Source organism: Mytilus trossulus, chromosome 5 (genome assembly GCF_036588685.1).
Source record: "Mytilus trossulus isolate FHL-02 chromosome 5, PNRI_Mtr1.1.1.hap1, whole genome shotgun sequence".
NCBI lineage: Eukaryota > Metazoa > Mollusca > Bivalvia > Mytilida > Mytilidae > Mytilus > Mytilus trossulus.
The window spans coordinates 11,505,234-11,525,828 of NC_086377.1; the positions used below are offsets into that span (position 1 = coordinate 11,505,234).

Genomic DNA, 20,595 nt, shown 5'->3' on the forward strand with positions numbered 1-20,595 from the left:
ATCTTGTTGAGTGTTACAGAAGGTATGTCATGATGCACAAATGACAAATCCTGTTTAAAACGACACCTATAACAAATTTAAAAGCCAGATCATGATGTATCCAGAAAATTTAAGTGCATTACCTTGCAAATCAGATCCAGACCGATGATACAGTTGCTTCCGGTCTTATGCAGACGACCTTTCCTTCACCTTCAGTTACATCCGGTTCGTCCAAGAACCAAATAAATCACGGACGATTAATATATTATAATTGCTGTCACACCTGTTATGCGTGTTCGATGACTGCATATGCCAAAAAACAAGACTGTCAAATATGTGGAAATTTAAAATCGTAAATGTGATAGAACAAGATGATGATTCTTTAAATATTCGAACACTATGATATTTTATTTTATGTCAAAGATTCAAATCAAGCTTTTTCTGGATTTATCAAGTTATTTCCACTTTTTTTTACACAAAGGATAATTAAAGCACTGTTGTTTTCCACTTCTTTTGATTTTAACATTTGATAAGGGACTTTCAGATTATAATTTTCCTTGTAGTTCGGTGTTTTTTTGTTATTTTGCCTTTTGCTTCGTATGCACTAAAACATAATCATTTTCTTCTTCTTCAGTGATCTTCAGTGCTTCATAAATGACATAAATAGTGACTGCCTTCATGATAAATTAAAGATTATGTCCCAGGAGGATAACTTTTAACAAAACATAGATTAATATAAATAAGAAGGAAAAATGAAAAAAAGAGGAAAAAAATAGAATTTATACATGAGGGTTTGGATGGGGTTAAATGATTAGAGAATAATGCCCTTAGAAAATGAAGATTAGAGAATAATGGACAAAAAAAATAAAGATTAGAGAAATGCGTGGTCTAAAAATATAATGAATATTGAATGATTAATAAAAGAAAACGCTATAAAATTAATTGTTAACAGAATTTTCCCTTCTTAAAATTAAAAAAAAATTATCATTGTAAAAATATGATAAAAGTGAAAACAAACTTTGGTTTCGTGATAACAGACTATAGGATTCAGTCAATGTGAACTGGTTTCCGATACTTCTACTCAGACTTTTAATTCAGTGGCGGATCCAGAGGGGGGCGTACGCCCCCCCCCCCCCCAATTTTTTGCTCGGATTTTTTTTTTTTTAAATACTTTTTTAAAATCAGACTAGACTTCATGAACATGGTGAACTTTGCCATTTCCCGTGTACTACTTTTTAATTTTTATACGACAGTTCTTGACTTATAAAGATATGCCTTTTAATAATGATTATTTTTTTCTTATTTTATTTTTACTTTTTAACTTTTCTGTTCATCATGTTTTTTTTATATGTGCTTCAAAATTTTATTTCTTTCTTAATGCATAAATGATTGATTGTTTTAATGTTTAACACCTCTTTTAACTGTATTGATTGTTTTATGTTAAGCGCTTAGAGTAATTTTAATTAGATAATGCGCTACATAAATATTGTAAATAATAATAATAATAATAATAATAATAAAAATATTTTTCGCTGGAATTTACTGATAATCAAAGTCATGTGATTCGATATGGTGGAGTTGACCTGCAGTGCGTCGAATAAAACGTCTCTCAGTCCTTTAAAAAAACAAATTACAGTAACACATTGCCGCCGTAGGCTGAGGATGACAATCATGACACCTCCATAACGACACAGGATTTAGCAAGAACATATTGACTTCTATTTCACTATTCCACCAAACAGAAAGTGAATGCCCTATAGCCTTTTACACTCTCATGAAAAAAAGTTCCAAAGCAATAGTATCTAACTACGGAAACATGTTTAACCCCAAACGCCCAAGCATATTTTAAAATAAGATAGCTGAATAATGACACCTAGTCATTATAAGCTCTATATAGATTTAAAGTCGTAAGTACGAACCATTTGATTTGAGGAGACAGTCTTAGATATTTGAGAGTAACTCTGATTTTTGCCTTAAACAAAAATTCTAGACGCAAAACAAAAATCTTGTCCATTTTTTGGCTATATTTGAAACAAAAATTCTCAACAGAATCTTTAGCATTAAATGAACATGATGATAAAAGCGGGCATATTTTTTTTTGTGGCAGGGGTTTTCATGTCTGACCGGAATCTCTGTTTCGCCGAGCTGATATATATGGAATACATTTTTCAAGACCAGACTGCAACCTGCCTGCTGGGTGTGGCCTTTATGTCTTCATTTGTCGGCCGGCATTCATAAATTCGTTGTCATTTCAGACTCATTCTTAGCCTTTGATTAATTTTGAACCCTTTACTTCCCTGAATGTTGTTGGGTGGAACATATCAACCAAACATTTGGATAAAATTGCTTGTTTGTCTTTTTTAACTCGTGTCGGTCGTATTTCAAATTCAATCGAATAGCCCAGCCTATATCTTGTTAACAACAAGAACTCTGTGAGGTTATTCTAACTAAACTTACAACAAACGTGCGAGAATTTTCCATGCCTATGTTATACTGACAAATCACACATTAAATGTATCAGTACATAGCTCTTGGATCCAAACTATCATTTAATGATAGAAATTAATAGGGAGATACAGCATCTAAAATGTCCAATCCTCACACTTAACCAGCAACTACAAATTATGCATGCCCCACGCAAAGAACCGTTTAAAAATTGCATATTTCACTTATTTTATGTTTTTAGTCCTAAAAAGGGTAAAAAAAACATGTTTTGCCTCGCTCCGCTCGGCTATATTTACAAACTACGGCCCCCTCTTTCAAAAAACCTGAATCCGCCCTGTTTATAGCTAACTATGCGGTTGGCTTTAGCTTAGTATTGAATGCCGTACAGTGACCAATAGTTGTTACTTTCTGTGTCATTTTGGTCTTTTTGAAGAGTTGTCTCATTGGCAATTACACCACATCTTTTTATCACTGGAAAAAAACTGATGAGAACTTGGACTTGTTACTTCAAGGAACTAGCACTTTAATCATGCAGAACAATACACATCAACACGTCATTGTTGACAAACAAATGAAAGCCTTGCTGTTGTTTGGAAATCTCATTCATTTAAAAGAATGTTTTTCCTTTTCTTTTTCTTTTTAAAGATTAAAGAAAACTGGGGAAAAATTAGAGAATAATGCGTAAAAAATCACTTTTAAAGAATAGACTTATTTTTGAATATTAGAGAAAAAAGGGGTGAAAATTAAATGTTTACAGAATAATTCAGACCCTCATACATGTACGTTAAAGTCGGAGTGACTTGGAGGGCTCCTCATCCCGAAATCCCAGGTTAATAAGCAGGAAAGTCAGGCCTGAGATTCCAAATTAAAAGAAATTTTAATCCCGACATCCCGAAATTCAAAAAAAAAAAAATCCCAGATCCTGAAAGGATCAATCCCGAAATCCTGAGTTTAAAACACCCGATTCTGGAGACCCGACCCCCCTCCTTTTTTAGATGTGGATAGATGAGATTGGATATCAGAAAGAACCCATGAAAGTGGTCAATTTAAGATGATATTAAGTAGTTAGTTCCATGGTAGTTATTTTTTTCCCCTGGGGAAATTCTTTAAAGTTTCTTTTCTGTACCGTGTTTAGCAGGATGATGGAATTTGGAAGCTTTTTTACTTTAAATGTCTTGATTGTAAAATTTATTTATCATTTTTTCAGGAATTGCAACTTTTTCGAGTCCTATTGTTACCAATCGTCGATAAAATTTATAGGTATAATAATCACTGGCGTCAACGTGATGATCGTAACTGCAATTACGATCATCCCAATATGGTGGACACAAATATAGGAATATTCTAGAAGGCTGATTTCTCTACTTTAACAGCTTATTTTCAGATTTGTTTTATATCAAGAAAAATCTTTATAAGCATTGCCGTTGAACGTGTTTTTCATAAATTATAGAAAAACAACCAGAAGAACGAAAATCGAGATTCAAAAAATCACAATGATGATCGTAACTTCGTCTACAGATGATCGTAACTTTGACTTGTTTTTATAAAAAGACGATCGTAACTCAAAATTGCGAATGTTTCTTTCCGCTTAATGAACACCATATTTAGCAGTCACGATAAAAGAAATATTATTTCAAAATCAAACAAAGAATAAATGAAAATCGCTATTCTGAAAAGAAATGATATAAGGGGGATTAGCAGACTTGCAAATGCAAATGTCCTCAATATTATTTTCTTATGAGTTATTTAATTAATATTCAAAATGGATTTACGTGGATATGAAGTTGATATAAATATCATTCTCATGCTACAGTTTAAGAATACAGGCCAAAATTTCACTGATTAAAGTAAAGTAGGCAATGAAGTTACATTATTTTGATGACTTTCTATCGGTTTTAAATTGTTGCCTGGTCTTGGTTTTTCTTATCAAACTATGACTATTTAAAATTGATAGACTACAGAGGCGGACTTCGAGGGAGGGTTAAGGTGCTCGCATCACCTTTTTGTGTGGGAAATTTGGTTGATTGTATAGGGAATCTATGAAGCATGACTGTAGCGGGCCTACTCTTAGACAGCCAGTCCCCAATCCCTTTTTTTAAATCTCTGGCTAGGCCACTGAACTACTGTGGCCTTTAAAAGTTGGGAAAGTTGAAATTGATGGTATACACGTTCATATTAGATTTTTCAAGCTACAAATTCTTACATTTATACGGTATATTACATGTACTATTGAAGTTGGTCGAAGAAGTTGTGTTAAGCAAAACATATCAATAAGGGATCTTCCATTTGATATTTATAAGGCGGGATAAAATTTGGAAAAGGGCAGGACAGGAGATTTAAGTGAAAAAAGGCCGGATGAACATCTTGGCCAAACAAAAAGGCAGGATGACAATTTATGCAAAAAAAAATCAGGATAAAAAAAAGCAGGACCGAATAGAGTTAAAAGAAAAACACGGATAGAGAGTTCAACATAAAAAATGCAGGACAAAATTATTCATCCTAGCCCATCCCCCAAATAAAAATCAAATAGTAGCTCTCTTTATTGACGGTTTCATTGTTGTAAATGTTTTTTATTCAACAGATATGATTTCACTTCTTAATGCTTTATTTTTTCAACCTCTCCCTCACCCTCTTCGACACCGCATTTTCAGTGTAACGTGTTGTAGGAACATGGTTCCCAACGTTTGAAATTAAATTAGAGCAATCAATACTTAATTTACCCTATTTACAAAAAGCCATGTAGTTTGCGCTTATTAATAAAGTTTACCCTATTTACAAAAAGCCATGTAGTTTGCGCTTATTAATAAAGTTTACCCTATTTACAAAAAGCCATGTAGTTTGCGCTTATTAATAAAGGAGATGGAATGCTTAGCTTGCAGTGGAGATTTGCTATAATCTTCCCTAGCTGTATAGCCCTTTATTTCAGTTCATGTTTCAAATTCTACGGAATCTATAAAATATATAAGTTCTCACTGAAGGTATCCAGAGAGGGTAATCAAAAATTTTGCGACGATGCAAATATCAAACTTTACAATATAAATAAAAATCTTTAACCAATGAATTAAAATAGCAAAAGCTATGTTATTAACAAATATATACTTATTAAGCTTCATGTAAATTATTTAACAAAAAAATACATTAAATAAGAAATTTGGAGTTTAACCAAGGGAGCTAATAATTAAATAATAACACTGCCCGCCAAACAGCACTTCGAGGACTCTCCCTCCGGTATCTTTCCTCCCTCTTTTATAGCTGACTATGCGGGGGCAATTCTAATTCTTTGGGGCATTATGATGACCTATAGTTGTTAATTTCTGTGTCATTTAGTCTCTTGTCAATCATAATACATATTCTTTTATATATAGCGATGTCGTTATTACGACATGATATGTCGAAATTACGACATAGCTATGTCGTTATAACGACATGTTATGTCGAAATTACGACATAGCGATGTCGTTAAAACGACATGTAATGTCGAAATTACGACATAGCGATGTCGTAATAACGACATGATATGTCGAAATTACGACATGCTATGTCGTAATTACGACATAAAATATTTTTTTTGAATGGCCCTTATCGGCTTCCGTAAAAATCGTATATCTGTTGATAAAAGAAACTATAAAGTCTGAATTCCCCAAAAATACAAGATCCTCGAAAGGTTCTATTGTCCCTATAAAGTGTAGGGAAAAAATGAATATTAATATTTTTTTTTCAATTTTAACAAACTGGTCATTAATATGAACTGTCCAATACCTTATTCATATAAAACATGAAATAAATATAAAGTTGTTAAACCACAATGCATTTAAATATTGAACTAGATAAATTAGAAATCTCTCGAAGTCGTTACCATTTGTGCACTTACAAATATGACTTTACTCTCCCCTCAGTGATCGTTCCTTATTATCATCACATTATCATCTGATAACGTACATTTTTTCGCATCCAAGACAGCTTTATTTGTTCATATTTACCAGAAAATGCTTCGTGGGAGCAGACAGTTACGATCATCTTAAGTACAAGTTACGATCATCGTTGATAAAAATAAATAAAAGTTACGATCATCATCGTGATTTTTTGAATCGCGATTTTCATTCTTCTTGTTGCTTTTCAATTCTGTCCGAAAAAATATTTCAATGGCAATGCTTATCAAGATGTTTCTTGAAATAATACAAATCTGAAAATAAGCTGTTAAAGTAGAGGAATAACCCTTCTAAAATATCCCTATATTTCTGTCCGCCATATTGGGATGATCGTAACTGCAGTTACGATCATCACGTTGACGCCAGTGAATAATTAAACGTTGTGGGGCGAGTTGATATCTATGAAACTGCATGAAATACAATATTGCTTATAAATAATTATACAGGGGCGGATCCAGTCATCTAAAGAGGGGAGGTTTCAACCATATTTCCTCATTCAAATACATCGATCGTACCAAAAAGGGGGCATCCAACCCACGCCCCCGGAATCCGCCACTGATTATGTGCTTTTCAGAGGAAAAGAGGCTCATCGAAATTGGGAATTCAAGTTCGGTTTGATTTAAAAACTGAGGATATTTTTGCAAATTGATTCAGATTTAAACACGTAGCTAGTTAAATTGGTTTAATGATGACATTCATTAGGTATTAATACATTGGGGGAAACATTTAGAGGGGGGGGGCTCTCTTCGCCTACGACATGACGATTTCTGCCTCACCTATATTCATTAGTTACAGACAAGTAGTAGAGAAAGCACTTTATCAATGTTTTTACAGAATTATTGTTAGTGGCTTATTCAGGAGTTTACTCATCTCCCTCTTTTAAAGGGGCACTAGCTGTCAATTTCATGTTCGCCGATTTGACTCAAATTCTCATATTTGATAAACAACATATAAAAAAAATACTGAGCCAAAAAAGTTTAGCAACACTTTTTTTTTGTAAATATTTTTTTGTTGTTTTTGGAAAAAAATATTTAAACATCATTGATATTATCCTTAGTTTTCCCTGTAATTTAAAACAGTCGTACTTTTTTCCTGCTGATTGATTTCGCGCCATTTCAGCTTTGCATGTGTCAATGATGTTTTACCTTCTGTACCTGTCCTTTTAAAACGATATTAAAAATTTCTTTTTCACCAACGTTCAGAAACACACCATTAGTAAGAAAAACACAAACACCTTTGAAAAAATTGCATGGGGCGTCAACCAGGCCTCCCCGAAAATGACAGTCAGAAAGGTCTTGAAATGGTTGATGCCGGAATGAGGGTTGCTGACATCATGGCTCGATTTAATGTGCAAAAGGCAACAGTTTAGAGACTAACAAACAGATATCGACAAATTACAACTGCACAGGACAGGTCGATATCTCGTAGACAAAAAAAAACTATCGTCAAGGGAGGAGCGCTTCCTTCGCTTCAAATCAACACGTGACAATTTTTTTCCGGCTAAAAAAGTAGTGCATTGACTAAGGGAAGCTGCTGATGTGCCTGCCAATCCTTTATTGGGGCACTCAGGGCATGGCTGAGAAATTGATTTTGAGAAACACTATACTGAATTACGCATTTTGACCCTCCTGCGCTCCATACAAGGAAAATCCTAATGAATGTGAGTGATTAACATTCATGTTGCTTCTGACATATCATAATTCCATTTTTTATTATTAAAATTATATTTTGTTATGATTTTGTAATAAAATAAAATTTTCACATTTTTGTTGCTAAACTTTTTTGGCTCAGTATATATATATAAAAAAATATTCGGATACTAAAAAGTCTAAAATAAACAATTTACAGGTATGGACTTGATAATATGTCTCCGTCTTTACGTGTGTATTTTAGTCTAGACGCAATCTAAAAATGAACTACCGAGTTGACCTTCGAATATTGCCGATGGTCAGATAAGCGACTTAAACCTAAACAAAGATAGAAAACTCATTACAATTCTAATTCCTAGATAAGGACTTCACCGGGAAAGTTCAGAGTGATGATCGGAAATGACATTTTGCCGACTGTGCTATAGGTACTTATTATGTTATGCATATTTATAAGAGGAAATTGTTGGATCTTAATTTTCAGCGATATATAAATTCATATCACTTGAACATTTCTAAAATAAACCAGCAGTGTGCATAATTTATACTTCTAAATAATTGTAGACTTAATTTCTTTTATACCAAATACAGTCTTGGAAGTTGTAATCTTCTAAGCAGTTCTGTGAATATTGGCTTGTGTGATGCAGTTCTTTGTAAAGACGTCAAGGAACTCCACGCGTACAGGATTTTCAATATGGCCAGGTTGTCTACAATTTGAAAATATGTTGGATAATTAAGTGGACATTATTGACTTTTAAATGTCAGAGGTCAATCCGGGCCATTAAAAATGTAAATTATTCAAAACATTTTGTATGTTACTTAAACGAAAGTTGGTTAAGTTTCATTCCAACGTTAGGTTAAGTTTCATTCCAACGTTAGCTTAATTCTAAATAAAACAAAACAATGCATCTTTATTGCTTAATATGGATTATTTAAAAGATTTTAAATATAACTTGAACGAAAGTTGGTTAAGCCTGTTCCCAACGTTGGCTGTAGCAAATAATACAGAATAATTAATCTGTGTTGCTTAATATAAATTCATTTAACGTTTTTCCGATGATATACATGTACACTGAAATTTCTATTCTATTCTATTCTAATCTACCATATAGTGAGCACCTTCAACAAATTGAAAATTAGGTCACAGGAGGCCTAGGAAACTTCCAACAAGACATATATTGATAAAACAAAATATGTTGTCTTATTGGCACTAACACCACATCTTATTCAGTCTTTCTCTGTCACCATATATAATAACCATTATGTCTTTGCTGTTACCAATACCGGCCTCTTTTACTCATTTATCTTTTGTCTCTGTATATGAAATAACGCCAAGTTTGACTTGTGATTACTAAAATGGTGCCACTAGCGACATGCAGTAAAAGCTTACAACTTCAGTTTTTCTCTTTTCTTTTGGCTAATCGTAATCTTGGTTGGTTATTAAAATGCTACTTACTATTTTAACATTTTCTTGGCCACCAATCGATAACGTGACATAATGGCATGTTGGGTAATACTGTCAACAAATTACCGCGACGACAAGTGACTACTATGGATATTCTGTACGGTTTGCTTGCAAGATTAGCTGTTCGCGATCGGTTCCTAATGAAAATAACGTAACGTCATAAACGCGTTTATTTTCATGTTACAAATAATTTCGGTAACGGAAATTAAACAACGGCCGTACCATAGCACCATGTAGCTTATTTATAGTGGACAGATATGATCCTATATTATTTTGAGTTCCCTGATCGAATTGTACTAATTGATTTTCTCCATTTTTCTGACATTAATAATAGGAGATAAATGGGAGACCCTTTTCAAATGAATTGTCCTGAATATGCATGATTGAAATATTTGTCAATGGACGTTTTTATTACTTATAAAATAACTAATACGCACATGAGTTAATTATCAGTGTTGTTCGGTCACTCGTTGAATATTTTTCGATATTTGAATTCTTTAATTAGTTATTCTTTTTATTACATTGACAAATGGCTTTTTTAAAAAGAAATTAACGTAAAACATGTAAGGAACTATATTTTTTTTCCGACGCATTCACAATTTGTTTTGGTCAGCCGTTATCGATGTCTTGACAACGATATTATACGTGTGAAATTATCGGTTTTTATTTAACTGGGAAATCAATGTAATTCATTGCAACCAATGTAATAAATATAGATTCTTACATTGATACCAGTGGATTATCGGATTTATCCAATCGAGATAGTTAAATTATCAATTTTAAAGTTCGAGCCGCCTCGGCGAGTACTTTAAAATTTATAATTTAACTATCGAGATTGGATAAATCCGATAATCCACGAGTAACTATGTAAGAATCTGTTTCTCTAATGATTAAAAAGACATTTTCTTTTTTTGTTTACCGAAAATCCCCTTCGAGTGCCTTTCACATTGCACGAAGTTGTCAATTTCATTAACACCTGTTATCATATTTTGGTTCATCCAGTCAGCCAAAAAGGTCATGACCCTTAAAATCAACCAATGATCTTCTGAGATCACCAGCAACCACACGTTGATTAAATTTTTTTATACAATGGGTTCGAAAAGGGATAAATTTCCATAGAATTGGAGAAATATAGATTCTTACATTGATACCAGTGGATTATCGGATTTATCCAATCGAGATAGTTAAATTATCAATTTTAAAGTTCGAGCCGCCTCGGCGAGTACTTTAAAATTTATAATTTAACTATCGAGATTGGATAAATCCGATAATCCACGAGTAACTATATAAGAATCTGTTTCTCTAATGATTAAAAAGACATTTTCTTTTTTTGTTTACCGAAAATCCCCTTCGAGTGCCTTTCACATTGCACGAAGTTGTCAATTTCATTAACACCTGTTATCATATTTTGGTTCATCCAGTCAGCCAAAAAGGTCATGACCCTTAAAATCATCCAATGATCTTCTGAGATCACCAGCAACCACACGTTGATTAATTTTTTTTATACAATGGGTTCGAAAAGGGATAAATTTCCATAGAATTAGAGAAATTTGGTTATTTCAAAATAATCAATATACTGATAGAATTGACAGTCAAAAAGAGTAAATAAACATCCACTAAAATATTAGCTTCTCCAGATAGACAATGAGAAAATGGTTATACCACGATTTCACACTCATCTTTTACACGGGTAGTAAGGTCGTCATATCGAGGAGCGTTTAGTACAGTGATTTTGTCATAGTTTGGATAAGTTTGACATGGTTAATTTATGTTGCTTCCCCAAACTATTGCCTCATTTCTTTTCACACGAGCAGATAAAAAGCAAATAAGACGCTTGAATCTGTATTGGAGGTCAAACGATCTATATTGGAATTGTTGTTTCACGAATTAACGCAGAATAGCAAGATATCGGAATTGCTATGGTTCGGTTAAGCGATTGACATGGTTCGGTTAAGAGTCTAGAAAATCGTCATGGTTTGGGTTAAGATTGTCATGGTTTAGATCGAAATAAATATATATGTGTTTCACTTTAATCCTGAAAATTTGATTGATAGCGTCTGTTATTGAACGAAGTTACACTATATATTAACTGCCTGAGAAGAGAAAATCCTGTATAACCAAATTTAGTGGGTATAATTGTAAAAGCGTAAATTAAACATATCATGTTACAAAGTTTTCGTAAGTTTTCTACAATATAAATTCAAAATTCACTGCTCTTTTAAACTAGCTTTCGATAAAATGTTACCAAAAAAAAGACAAAGCGTTGCTTCTGTTTCACATATAATCTTTTCTCCATATGTCTATGCTCGACTCTGACGGGTATATCATGAGCGGCATCACTAGTGAAATAGCTAAAGATTCTACTCAAAAGCGGCAGCCAGTCAAAAAGTAATTTTTGTTTTTCATTTTCTTTTCTAGAAAACTATACATTTGTTGGTTTTTCTTTATTTTAAATTTTGAACCAGTTTATGATGAATAAAAAGAGATGTAGGGTTATAAGTCCATGATACAGTAACCCAAATACAAAACTAACCAAAAGATATTAAGAGGACATCATAAGTCTTCAACCATTTACGAAACCGAATAGTTCACGTGGCATGGACAGCAGTTTTAAAACTTATTGGTTTTAAAATTATAATAGGTGAAATTACAATAAAAAGTTCGAATTTAAAATATGAAAGATCACAACTCCAACTTTGGATTTCAGCCGAAATAATGTTCAAGTTTATCAATTATTATTTCGAATCAATGAAAATCTTTGTAATATTGTATAAATGCATCGTGTATAATATCATTAAATCATTTACAATATTTTACTTTTTATGTAATATAGTTTCTATACTTTGTGAAAAAAACTCCTGTTATCTAGTTTTAAGTATGAGGTGGTATATTAATAAATGTGATTGAAAAAAGGATTTAAAATCAAAGAAACACGTGTTATATTGTCTGCTACATGTACATTTAAACTGTTAATTTTGATCTGGCTAGACAAGAAATAATCGTTTGTAATAGGACAGAACGCATTATAAGATGCATGGACGAAGATTAAACAGATCGGAAGTTTGTTGATATATATTACACGAACACTTCATTTGAACTTCTAAAATAAAATAAATACATTGGACAGAGACAACCAGAGATCTGAAACCATCAAACTAGTCTCAGAATAGCGTAAATCAGTAAGGTATGACATAGGATAATTTGTCGCGTCACTAGGTTCTGGACATTTTTGGTGAGTCGCAATTTCGGAATTCAGTAAATATGTTTTTGAAATCAAATGTGTAAAACCCTTCCTTTCACAATAGTTAGCGCTTATGAATGCCTGTTTGGTGTCTGTGTTGAAAACTTATATTTTCATGATTTCGTAGTTTATAACTTCTTTTCAATTTGTGTAACTAAATACGTTTATTTTTGTTAGACGATAAGGCTCCAAATTTTACACAAATGCATTGAATTGGACTCATACAATTTTTCAGAGGCTACTGCATCTATTGATCCTTTAGACGGGTAATTTGAACCTGTTGGTGATACTGATTAATTTCTAGCATTCATAAAGTTTAAATGATATATTGTCTCATTTTCCAGGTAATGACATTGTTAGATATCTTAACATGCTCTTTTATGGTACTGACAATGATTCCTTGAGCACCATGTGCAAATCCATCATATGGGTTCACGATTGCACTTTTACGTTTAGCAGTAGATCTTCGGGATTGGGCAATCATTGAATGGCTTCTGAAATAAATCAACTTAGTATTGTTTAATAAGTGTTTTAGGATTCAAGTTTATAATATGACTGCGGCAATAAATGATTTAAAAATTAAGAAACAAATATTAAAAAATAGGATCCTCTCAATATTGTTTCATATAATGCTATTCAATGAAACTACAGTGTTAAATATATATCGTTATTTATTGCTAGGCACAATCCAAAGATGCTCACAATATTGGCAGCATACTTCCACCCTGAAATTTAAAAGAAGCTATCTAAGAATCATGACTTTTTATCATTTGTTATTAGTTTGAAACTAGGTCCCACTAAATATCTGTACTTTATTTGTGTTTTTAGTGTTTCTGTTACTTGATTTTCTTGTTTAAACCCAAACTGGTGAGCTTTACATGTGTGGCATGGTTAAGGCGAAGAAGAGGTTGGAGAGCCCGCAAACATGTTTAACTCCGCAATATTTTGTTTATACTGTCTCTAGTTAAGTGTCTGTAATGCCGTGAATATCGTGTGTAACTGTGTATCATATTTTGCTATTTATTTTGGACAGAAATTAGGCTGATGGTTTTCTAATTGGAATTCCTATACATTGAATTTTGTCGCAGCCTATTATATCTTGCTAAGAAATATGGTGTTGCTCATTGTTGAATGTTGAAGGCCTCTTGATGACAAATAGCTGCTAACATCTACGTCATTTGATCTAAGGTGGATAGTTATATCATTGGAAATCATATTGCATCTACTTATAACATATTACTACATTGTATGTGCGTTCTTATGTTCTTTTGTGTTTCAAATGGAATGATTTTTGTTAATTGTGATAGTCACTCTTCATTATACACGACAAGAATTACATAACTGAACCATGTCGAACATGAACTTAACCATGACACAGATATTTCAGTAATTTTGAATTGATTGCAAAAGTAGGTATTTTTCAGAATAATTGACCGCAGTGTTATATCACGAAGATATATGTGATGTTACAGACTGTAAGAAAATAACTTTTTTTTGCACGATAAACCAATAAGCAAGTTTTAAATTTTGACATACGCGAGCTTTGTTCTGTGTTAAATCAGTAACCATATAATACAACTTGTGATGTACTAACAAATTAACTTTATACAAAGGTACTTACCGGCTTGAATTAATGATCAGAAGTTTCGTTTACAAAATATCCCAATGTTTAAATTTTTGCATTGATTTTCATCAAAAAGACTTAACACCGTCATGTCAAACTTATCCAAACTATGACAAAATCACTGTACTAAACTCTCCTCGATATGACGACCTTACTACCCGTGTTTTATAGTTTCTATCATAGGAAGAAAATAGTCCTTTGGGATTGTATAGATATTGAATAGAGATTTAGAAGCAGATGGTTCAAGTCACGGAATAATCAGAAGTCCAAGTTCAAACTAATCAATATACTGATAGAATTGACAGTCAAAAAGAGTAAATAAACATCCACTAAAATATTAGCTTCTCCAGATAGACAATGAGAAAATGGTCAACAATTGTTAATCAGGAGAAAATGTTAATCAGAAGTCTAATCAAAGATACAGTGTCTTCTTAGTTCTATCTAAATCACCTCGAAGTGGGTTCTTTTTTTTTAACTTTCTGAATGTGTTGACCTCCCAGTTGAAGATAGTGTTAATCGGGGAACGGATATATCAAAATCAGAACAATCAAAATACTTACTTTTCCGCTTGTAAGACTTATGATGAAATTCAAGTTCTATAATGTGATATCAACCTGAAAACAGTGAGTTACCATTTCACTAACTAAAGTATTTGTTTACGTATACTGGCAATGTAATCTTATTATTTTCAAGAGAGCAGAGGTGAAGTGGTTAGTTCATCAGACTACTAACACAAAGGTTTCTAGTTTGATCTCCGGTTCGGGGAGAACATTTTTGGGACTGAATATGACACCATTTGCGAGAGAAAAAATGCACGTAAAAGACACTCGCACCTGCAAAGTGGAAAGGGATTAGTATAAGTTGCAGTAACTTGGTTCCCAATCCACTATAGATAAATATGTTTAAAATACACAAAAAATAACTGATTACAGTGCATCTGTTCACTGACCGATAGAGTTATGTACAATGTATGGTGTAAATTGAATTTGGATTTTGTATCTCCTTCGTTTTAAAGGTATATAAAAAAACAAATAATTGTAGATCTAATTTTAGTTTGCTCCTTAACTCGGGGATAGATTATCGTACAAACAAACTGCCACTGGATTTCGTGTTAGTAAGTTACACTAGAAACATAAAGAACGTAAATGATGGTGACCCAACTGCCTCCAGTATCTTTTTAAGTAACATTAGGAAGCTAATGTTCCCCCTTCTTACCAACATGCTCTTTTGTTCTAATTAGAGTGACTTCGGTCGTTCAGAAACTACATTGCAAAGGAAAACAAAAAGAAGCTGGCATTAAAGGCAACAGTAGTATACTCTTTGATACGTTCCCCATTTCCATTCTCAATTTTTATAAATCAATTGATAGAAAACAAATCTGGGTTTCAAATTAAAACTGAGGGTAACACATTCTCTATAAGAGGAAAACACAGAAACAGCAATAACACATTTAAAGAACAACAAAAACAAAAACCAACACATGGAAACCTTAAATTTCGTAAATTATATAATTTATATTTTGGCGTCCATGTTGACCATATCTATCCTATGAATTTTGAAATAAAGGATATCACAGACACAGTGTGACGTGCTTCATATCTAAAGTAAATCTGGAAATTGACAATGAGGGTCCGTTTAAAACTTTAACATTACGATCAAAGATACAGTGTCAATTTTCTCGTATTGAACTTTACATTTCTGTGTAGTAACAAGTGGCAGCAGCTCTGCATCTCCCAGAAGATATAATATTCTAGGGCTTGCGTTTCACTGTCATACAGGTGAGAGGTTTAGCGCTATAAAACCAGGTTCAATCCACCATTTTCTACATTTGAAAATGACTGTACCAAGTCAGGATTATAACAGTTGTTATACATTCGTTTATTGTGTTTTATCATTTGAGTTTGTCATTTGATTAGGGACTTTCCGTTTTGAATTTTCCTCGGAGTTCAGTATTTTTGTTATTTTACTTTTTTCCTATAATTATTTCATTGATTACCAGGAAGTTATAATAATAAAGGTATAAAGTGGTAAAAGTGAAGTCATTCCATGGAAAGAAGTTTTGTATTTATTTGGCTTTTTTAACTATTTTGATATGAGCGTCACTGATGAGTCTTATGTAGACGAAGCGCGCGTCTGGCGTATAAAATTATAATCCTGGTACTTTTGATAACTATTTACACCACTGGGTCGATGCCACTGCTGGTGGACGTTTCGTCCCCGAGGGTATCACCAGCCCAGTAGTCAGCACTTCGGTGTTGACATGAATATCAATTATATGGTCGTTTTTATAAATTTTCTGTTTAAAAAACATTGAAATTTTCGAAAAACTAAGGATTTTCTTACCCCAGGAGTAGATTACCTTAGCCGTATTTGGCACAACTTTTTTGGAATTTTAGGTCCTCAATGCTCTTCAACTTTGTATTTATTTGGCTTTTTTAACTATTTTGATATGAGCGTCACTGATGAGTCTTATGTAGACGAAACGCGCGTCTGGCGTATAAAATTATAATCCTGGTACTTTTGATAACTATTTACGGACAGAATCATGTTTCGATCGATCGTTATGCAGGACTGGACATGTGCCATAAAGGACAGCAGATTGTTGCCAATAAATGTAGCCAATACTTTAACACGTGTACAGTCTGTGTCATTTTGGTCTTTTGTGGATAGTTGTCTCATTGGCAATCATACCACATCTTCTTTTTTATACCTTCTTATAGTAAGAAATATAATATTCAAGTTATTTTCAAAGTGTTCTGATGCACGTTTACTTATACTGACAATATAATGTTATTCTACGCTGAATACAGTGCATCTGTTCACTGACTTAAGTAGTGATGTACCCTGCATGGTGGAAATTGAGTTTGAATTTGGTATTACTTTCGTTTAAAAGGTATATCCAAGACAAAGCTAATGTTCCCCCTTCTTACCAACATGCTCGTTCATTCTAATGAGAGTGACTTCGGTCATCCAGAAATTAAATTGCCAAGTAAACAAAAAGAAGCTGGCATTAAAGGCAACAGTAGTATACTGGTGTTTAAAAGTCATAAACCAATTGATAGAAAACAAATCCGGGATTCAAACTGAGGGTAACACATCCTCTATAAGGGGAAAACACAGAAACAGCAATAACACTATTAAAGCACAACAAAAACAAACACCAACACACATGGAAACCTTAAATTCCGTAAATTATATAATTTATATTTTGGCGTCCATGTTTACCATATCTATACTATTAATTTTGAAAAAAAGGATACCACAGACACAGTGTGACGTTCTTCATATCTAAAGTAAATCTGGAAATTGACAATGAGGGTCCGATTAGAACTTTATCATTGCGATCAAAGATACAGTTTCAATTTTCTTGTATTGAACCTTACATTTCTGAGTAGTAACAAGTGCCAGCAGCTCTGCATATGCGGTATACATATCCCAGAAGATATAATATTCTAGGGCTTGCGTTTCACTGTCATACAAGTAAAAGGTTTAGCGCTATTAAACCAGGTTCAATTCATCATTTTCTACATTTGAAAATGACTGTACCAAGTCAGAAAAATGACAGTTTGATGTCCATTCATTTGATGCGTTTTATCATTGAATTTTGCTATTTTATTGGGGACTTTCCGTTTTGAATTTTCCTCGGAGTTCAATATTTTTGTGATTTTACTTTTTTCCTATACTTATTTCATTGATTACCAGGAAATCATAACAATAAAGGTATAAAGTGGTAAAGTTGAAATCATTCCATGGAAAGAAGTTTTTCGGACAGAATCATGCTTCGGTCGATCGTTGTGTAGGACATGTGCCATATAGGACCGTAGATTGTTTCCAATAAATGTAGCCCATATTTTAACTCGTGTACAGTGATTAGTGCATTGTTTTGGGACTTTTTGGTTTCTTTTATATTTGCCATGGTGTAGTCTAATTTTCATTGTTTTTTTATGCCCAATTTACGGGCATTATGTTTTCTGGTCTATGCACCCGTTCGTTCGTTCGTTTGTCTGTCCCGCTTCAGGTTAAAGGTTTTGGTAAAAGCTTTTGGTCAAGGTAGTTTATGATAAAGGTGAAAATTAGTACCCATGTTCCTCATGATATGATCTCTCTAATTGTAATGTCAAATAGTTTTGACCCAAATTTCACGTTCCACTAAACATAACTAGAGGCTCTAAAGAGCCTGTGTCGCTCACCTTGGTTTGTGAAAATATTAAACAAAGTAAGCAGATGGATTCATGACAAAATTGTGTTTTGGTGATGGTGATGTGATGCTTACAATTATCTCTATCTATAATGAACTTGGCCCAGTAGTTTCAGATGAAAATGTTAGTAAAAATTTACATATTTTATAAAAATTGTTAAAAATTTACTATAAAGAAAAATAACTCCTTAGGGGGTCAGTTGACCATGTCAGTCATGCTGACTTATTTGTAAATCTTACTTTTCTGAACATTACTGCTGTTTACATGTTGTCTCTATCCATAATAATATTCAAGATAATAACCAAAAACAAACAAAAAAATCCTTAAAATTATCAATTTAGGGGCAGCAACCCAACAAGGAGTTGTCTGATTCATCTGAAAATTTAAAGGCATATAGATCTTGACCTGACGAACAATTGCACTTCAGTCAGATTTGCTCTAAATGCTTTGGTTTTTGAGTTATAAGTAAAAAAACTGCATTTTACCCCTATGTTCTATTTTTAGCCGTATCGACAATCTTGGTTGGATGGCCAGGTCACCGGACATAATTTTTAAAATAAATACCCCAAAAATGATTGTGGCCAAGTTTGAATTAATTTGGCCCAGTAGTTTCAGTCAGAGGAGAACATTTTTGTAAAAGTTAACGCAGGACGACGACGGACGCAAAGTGATGGAAAAAGCTCACTTGGCCTTTAAGGCCAGGTGAGCTAACACGTGATAGTGCGATTGGGGCATCCGTGTACTATGGACACATTTTTGTTTTAAATACCCCCACCCACCTTGCTTCTTTTGTAATTTTACAGCTAACAAAACGAACAATACAAATAATAAGACAAAAATTTGAACAAGGAATTCGATCGTCAATTTTAGAAAATAAATTAAAACATTAAAAAAGACCCCACATATCAAAGAGCTTGATTGCTCTCATTGTTCCAAAATAAACATTTCTTTATTTGATGATTATTCATCTAAGCATACCTTATTATATAAGAAATTAACAAAATTGGTACAACATAATCTGCAACAATATACCCAAATATACAGACACTCATTAGTTCTATAAATTTGTCTGATTTATTTGTATATGTTTTAAATTTTTGTAATCAGATAGATGGGTTGTCATTTATTTATTTTTTTACAGTTTTGGATGCGGTTTTTAAATTATTGTCACATCAACATAGTATGTCTGTTTGGATTGTTCGCCCAATTCTTTCAATAGAAAGAACAATTAACAAATGTCACACAGGTGGGAGGTTTTACTAGCTAAAGAAACCAAGTTTTACACAACATTTGTGTAGGATTATGCCTGTACCCAGCCAGGAATATAACAGTTGTTTTCAATTTATTCCATTGGTTGATAATCTGATTGATTTTATTACTTTTAATGGACTGCCATCTTTTGAATTTACCCTCCAGTTCGGTATTTTGTTAATACTCTTTAACACCAACACTCAACTTATATACATGTAGTATATATAGTCCGACTTGATTCAGTCACAACACGTCATAGGCGTGATAGGATTTAACCAATTTCACATACTGGTACGCATAAACCTCCATTGTGCCTTACCTCATTGCAAAACAAAGAAGCCAAATTGATACATTACTCTGTAATAAGATAAGAGTCATATGTTTTAAAAAACAATAATTATAAACTTATTCAAAATCATTTATAAAAAAGCATTAATGTCAATATCTCTTGCAAGGTACATTTGGACACAACATATTCAATCTTCAATGGATTTCTACAAAGCAATATTCTTTGCATTTTTATTAGACATTTCAAATGAAGATCACATATGTTGGGACATGATTATCTATATTAGTAATTTATACTATAAATGTGTGTAACATTATTCTAATTGGTATCCAAACTACTTTTCATCCTCAACATTGGACGTTATACATTTTACTCATATTTTGCTTTAATTATAAGTCAATATCAAAATTTATTAACAGAAAATTGAAATCCCGATACAATTAAACCATGAAGAAAGTTTTCACCTGTTAGAATATTGAAACTCTTTTATCTTTTCATTAAAATCTTTTATACAAAAACTTTAATTT

General features: G+C 32.8%; 1 protein-coding gene across 3 annotated transcripts in view; it reads right to left on the minus strand.

Annotated features, from left to right (window-relative positions):
• Nucleotides 1-9,614, minus strand: part of LOC134718517 (pyruvate kinase PKM-like) — a 43,519-nt gene extending 33,905 nt beyond the window's left edge. For 2 of the 3 annotated variants that reach the window (XM_063581090.1, XM_063581089.1), the window contains exons 1-2: nucleotides 9,456-9,614; nucleotides 8,582-8,706 (exon numbers count right to left, since the gene is read on the minus strand). The gene's annotated coding sequence lies outside the window, so the exon portion shown is untranslated. The remainder of the gene's footprint in view (nucleotides 1-8,581; nucleotides 8,707-9,455) is intronic. The other variant, XM_063581092.1, reaches the window with a different exon arrangement.
• Nucleotides 9,615-20,595: the final 10,981 nt, after the last annotated feature.